Source organism: Neophocaena asiaeorientalis, unplaced genomic scaffold (genome assembly GCF_003031525.2).
Source record: "Neophocaena asiaeorientalis asiaeorientalis breed wild unplaced genomic scaffold, Neophocaena_asiaeorientalis_V1.1 scaffold204, whole genome shotgun sequence".
In the NCBI taxonomy this organism is placed as follows: domain Eukaryota; kingdom Metazoa; phylum Chordata; class Mammalia; order Artiodactyla; family Phocoenidae; genus Neophocaena; species Neophocaena asiaeorientalis.
Window position 1 is genome coordinate 10716685 of NW_020173922.1, and position 5798 is coordinate 10722482.

The following is a 5798-nucleotide window of genomic DNA, read 5'->3' on the forward strand; positions in this document are numbered from 1 at the left end:
CCTCAGCGCGCGGAGTACCTGTCTCCGTAAAACGTCAGTTCTCTGCTCCGTCCCTCAACCCAGTCCGGCCCAGTCCGGCACGGGAGGCAAACTGGTACCGAAATAGCATTCTCTCTCTTTTGAGTTTTTCAGTTTTAGAATTTCACACCCACAAAAATCCAAGTGTTCATCCTGGGAAAATCCGAATTTCATTGGACTTCTTTATACATAGTTAGGATTTAATATTGATTTTACTTTGAATTACATAGGGAGGAGGAACCACCATAATTTCAAGAGCTCTCTGCCCGAATCCCACTCCTAAGGCCAATATCTCTTTCCTCTATTGACAAACTCCCTGCCCCCCATCAGCCCAGCTCCAAGACCCAACATCCCTGCCGTGATAGTGCCCCCCAATGCCTGGGGCTTTGCTAAGCAGCTCACCTCTTGGCAGATATAGTTAACGTCCAGCCCTCATAAATCAAGACCATAAAAAGCTTACTTTCATATGCACTCAATTTCTACAAAACCTAAACTAATCGCATAAATTCCTTTAGGCCACTCAGAGTTGCTCTCTGGGTTGGGATCTGATCAATTAGTCATTAGGCACTCCATTAGCTGGGGTTTAAGCTGCCTCATATAAATGTCTCCTGTCAATTTGCTTGTAATTGAATGAATAAAAAAGGGTATAGTTATTAGCACAGAGGATCAGAATGAGGAGAGGTCAATTTTATTCAAATATTCTTAAAATGTCTTAATCTAATAATATTAATAATAACAATAAGAAGAAGGCATTTGGACACCAGCCACACCATGCTAAGGAAAGCTCTGGCCTGAGACACAGCCACCTGAGTGGTATCCCAGCCCTGCCACCTTGGGAAACTAGTCTCTCCCACCCCAGTGGCCTGAGTTTCTTTACATATAAAACGAGTTGGTTGAGGTGATTTTCTTTCTTTTCTAATTAGTTTTACATTTTGTCAAAGTAATTTATGCACATGGTTAAAAAATTGAATACAGAAGGGCAAAATGACCAATGCTCTCCTTAGCCACTTTTAGCTGTTTCTTTTGGAAGTTAATTATATCTAAATAATATATATTTAGCACTATTTAAAATTCAAGGTTTACGTATGCTAACACGTATATATGGAATCTTAAAAAAAAAGTTTCAGCAGAACCTAGGAGCAGGACAGGAACAAAGACGCAGACGTAGAGAATGGACTTGAGGACACAGGGAAGGGTTAGGGTAAGCTGGGACGAAGTGAGAGAGTGGCATGGACATATATACACTACCAAATGTAAAATAGATAGCTAGTGGGGAGCAGCCGCATAGCACAGGGAGATCAGCTCGGTGCTTTGTGACCACCTAGAGGGGTGGGATAGGGAGGGTGGGAGGGAGGGAGGAGGAAGAGGTAGGAGATACGGGGATATATGTATATGTATAGTTGATTCACTTTGTTATAAAGCAGAACGTAACACCATTGTAAAGCTATTATACTCCAATAAAGATATTTTAAAAATTCAAGATTTATTTGAATATTAAGAATTTTAAGAAATGTTAAGATTTTGATAAAGTAATACATGATTCAAATTCAAAAGAATTAGAAGATTTACAGTGAAAAGTCTTTCTCTCACCCTTGACCCAACTTACCCAGTTCCCTTTGTTGAAGGCAAATAACAATTTCTTGTGTCTACTTCAGAGATAGTTTATTGGCTGCCATTTCTTGATCTGTCTTTCTTAGTCATTGTGCATTAACTTCTTGCTATGATATCAGAGAACTAGAGATATAATAATCTCGAATAATCTCCCCACACCAGTATGCTAAGAAGTTTTGTATAAAATCAATAATTAAAAAGCATGAACTGCATGGGCAGTTGAAAATTCTGATTCTGTGTGTGTGTGTGTGACCAAAAATTAATTTGGAGATGTGGACACCACAAATATATAAAAACTGCCTACTCACAAAGATAAAGAGAGTGTTTATAGGTTGATCTGAGTTCTAGCCTTCCAAATAGAATTCAAAGCAGCCTATCTGGGGAAGACATGGATGAAATGATTTAATAATCCACCTAAGGTTAGGGATTGAGCATCGGACTACAGAAACTCCAGCTGAGCTCCCACACGTGAGGAAGCCAAGTGCTTTGGGAAATAAATTCTACCTCTGACAGAGGTTCAAAGTGGTGATCCTGACTGGCTGCTTGGAGAGGTACACGGAACCATTGTTCCCAGGGCAGGATGGATTTGTATTGAGCCCTGCGTATTCTCAGTGAATTCCTCTTGTTAGTAAAAAGCTTGTACTGGAAGAGAGTTAACTGGGAGAATTGGAATCATCTCTGGTCAGCCTACAGAGCACAGGCCACATGGTTCTTGGAAGGTACACAAAAAGTTCTGAATTCCAGGCCTTACTCTGTTCTACGTGACCTTGGTAACTCTATTCATTTCTCAGTTTCCCCAACTCTAACTTGAGGAAATTGACCTAGGTAGTAGTTCAGTTTTGGTGAGGGTTTTTGGACTTCCTTGAGAATCTGAGGAAAACTGTTTTTTCTAACCCAGAAAAATGCACATCTGTGCACTCAAAAGTTTTGCTAACTTGTTGGAGTTCAATCATGGATTCCCTGGGTTCAACCCAGGAGTTTTTGGTCCACGGTTAATACCCCTTGGACTAGGTGATCTAAAGTCCTTTTTTATGTCACTATCTGAATTTACAGTCAAATACCTGTAGACACTGAAACCAGTTTAGGAAACTGGGAAGAACTTTACTGAAGGCAAAAATAAAGTGTTAATTAGACTATAAGCCAATTGTTGATAAAGACTCCAAATGGCTTTGGCAAAATTATTTTTCAGATCAATAGTCAGTCTCCCAAGAGGTAATGAGGTGGAGTGAAAAAAGCACTACATTAGGGGTCAAAATCTAGGTGTTTTTTTACCAGTCTTCCAACACCTAGAATTGAGATTTTTGAGCTGGGGGCTTCCCTGCTCTGGCCCCCTCTTTTCTTATCAGTAAAATGAGAGGGTTGGACCACATGACTCCTGAAGCTGTCAGCTGTAACTTCATGTGAGTTTATACGTAAAGACATTGGCATGTCTTACATTTGGTATTTGTTTTGGTTTATTTTATTTTTCTATTTTGTTTTCAAAAGGATAGTTGTACAAAGTGGTGCTGGAAGAAAGGTTAGTTCCTAGTTCCTGGGTTCCTAAGCACTGAGGCTTCTAAAACCACGTGGCAGAAGCACAACACCTAATGGAAAAACAACAACAATTTGTAAGTTTAAAATTTAAAGGCAGGGTGGGAGTAGGAGGCAGGATGAAATTAAAACATTTTGTTAGACTAAATAGTTCTGGCTCAGCCAAGCCAGGTCATCAGCAGGCCTGGGGAGACTCAGCCCAGTGGGGAGCAGAGGGCAGTTGTGGGCTGGGCAGGGCACCCAAGCCTGTCCCAGCTCTGGCTGGAATCCACAGATAAGAGAATGCTGACCAGGGCTCCTGTTGTCTGCTCTCAGATCTTCAGTTTTTCTACCTTCTGACTTGGGTTAGTGTTTGCAGCTGTGAGCTCACTCAGCCCTTGAGGGTCTGCGTTACTGGTCACATTACTCAAGTGAAATGATAAGAATGTCATGTCAACTTCAACTCTTCCATTTCCAACTTACCAGAATTTCTCCTGTCTATTTTATAGTGTCCCCCCTCCCCCGTTTTACTGAGATATAATTGGCCTATAACATTGTATAAGTTTAAGGGGTACAACATAATGATTTGATATTTGTATATATTGCAAAATGATTACCATAGTAAGATTAGTTAACAGCTATTACGTTACATAGTTCCAATATTTTTTCCTTGTGGTAAGAGCTTTTAACATCTACTGTCTTGGCAACTTTCAAATATACAGTACAGTATTGTTAACTATAGTCATCATGTTGTACATTACATCCCGGGACTTATTTATCTTCTAACTGCAAGTTTGAACCTTTTGACCACCTTCCCCTAATTCCCCTGTTCTGTAGCTTTGACGTCTTGAGTTTTTCACTCACAGCTCTTTACTGTTGCTTTTGGTTGTGTGTAGTATGACTCTATGCTTCTACTAATGCTTTTAGGTCATGAGGGGAAGGTTTGTATTTCTTGACTGTCACAGTAGGGGTTTTTTCATCACAAAAAAGAGTTTTGATAATATTTACTCAAGTGCTTTATATTGTCACTGTCAGAAGCATGGAATCCTAGAATGTGAGCCAAGATGAATTCTTAAGAGATTCACTGGCTGGAGAATATGATGTTGTCATTCTAGGGACCCAGGAATCTATATTTTTCACCATGTCTCCGCATGTCTCTGCTTATTTGCCCAGATTTAGGAAGATGTTTCTTATACTTTTTTTTTTTTTCCTCACCGAAGTGCCCTCACACTGGAGTTTGGGTATATAGCCTGAAACACAAAATTGCTTTCAATTCTGATTTCATTAAATGTGGTGTAAACTTTGCATTCCATCCACAACATGTCTGTGACTGTTTTGCCCTGCCCACCATTGCCATGGTAACTTACTTACCATGGAGTAAATTGTTGCAACACCCAGAACTTTTGGCTACAGCCATACTCTGCACACTGATATGTAGCCTAGTTTGAAAGTAAATTCTAATGCAACCTTTTTATTGTAGGGCAAAAAATGAGACCTAAAAGAAATTTAGTAAATATATGGTATAAAATATATTTAGTATATAACAGTAAAAAAAAGCAACATCTCTAAAAAAAAAAAGGTTCTGAAGAACCTAGGGGCAAGACAGGAATAAAGATGCAGACATAGAGAATGGATTTGAGCACACAGGGAGGGGGAAGTGTAAGCTGGGACGAGGTGAGAGAGTGGCATGGATATATGTAAAATAGACAGCTAGTGGGAAGCAGCTGCATAGCACAAGGAGATCACCTCGGTGCTTTGCCAGCACCTAGAGGGGTGGGATAAGGAGGGTGGGAGGGAGATGCAAGAAGGAGGGGATTTGGTGATATACGTATGCATACAGCTGCTTCACTTAGTTATGCAGCAGAAACTAACACACCGTTGCAAAGCAATTATACTCCAGTACAATAAAGATGTTAAATAAAAAAAAGCAACCTCTCTACTGATCACTTTAGAATAATAGGTATTTAACAAATATCTGACATTAAGTCTATGAATGAGTGATTCTTACTTATTTTCCTCCTGACCACACCCCTTCCCCGCAAAGGTCAAGGAAGGCAAGGATGAAATTTTAAGATATGGAATATTCCTATACTCAAGGTGCTGCCCCTTCTAAAATGTTTTACACGCCTAGTTTAATCCATATTTTATAAATTTCCAAGGCCATACAACTAATAAGTGATAGAATTTAGGAGTTAAGCCCAGGATTGTCTGCCTCTAGAACTGACCTCTTTGCACTGTTCCATGCTTGCTCTTGTAGAAGATGATGGACTTAAGTTTTTAAGGTAAAATCTGTAGGACTCTAATGTGAAAGAAGTCTTACTCTTGTTCTACAGGGCCACAAGGGGTACACTAAATAGAAAATGAAAGTCACAGAGAGGAAAAATTTCAGTTTCATAGAAAAAAGAAGACTTTGGTAGTCACCGTGGTCCAAGGAGTGGGCTCTACTGTGAGTCCTTGGGTTGGAGGATCCGAACAGAGATTTTAGTGAGTGACACTGGGGGTGGATTTCAGTATCAGACGTGTGGTTGAATGAGGTGACATCTCATTCCAACCTGAGAGTCAGTGCTGCTCTACATGGTTGTCCATTTCACCTCCAGTGAAAAATATAAAGGAACTATCTCATAAAAGAACGTACAAGTCCCTTAAAGGAGCATGGGAAG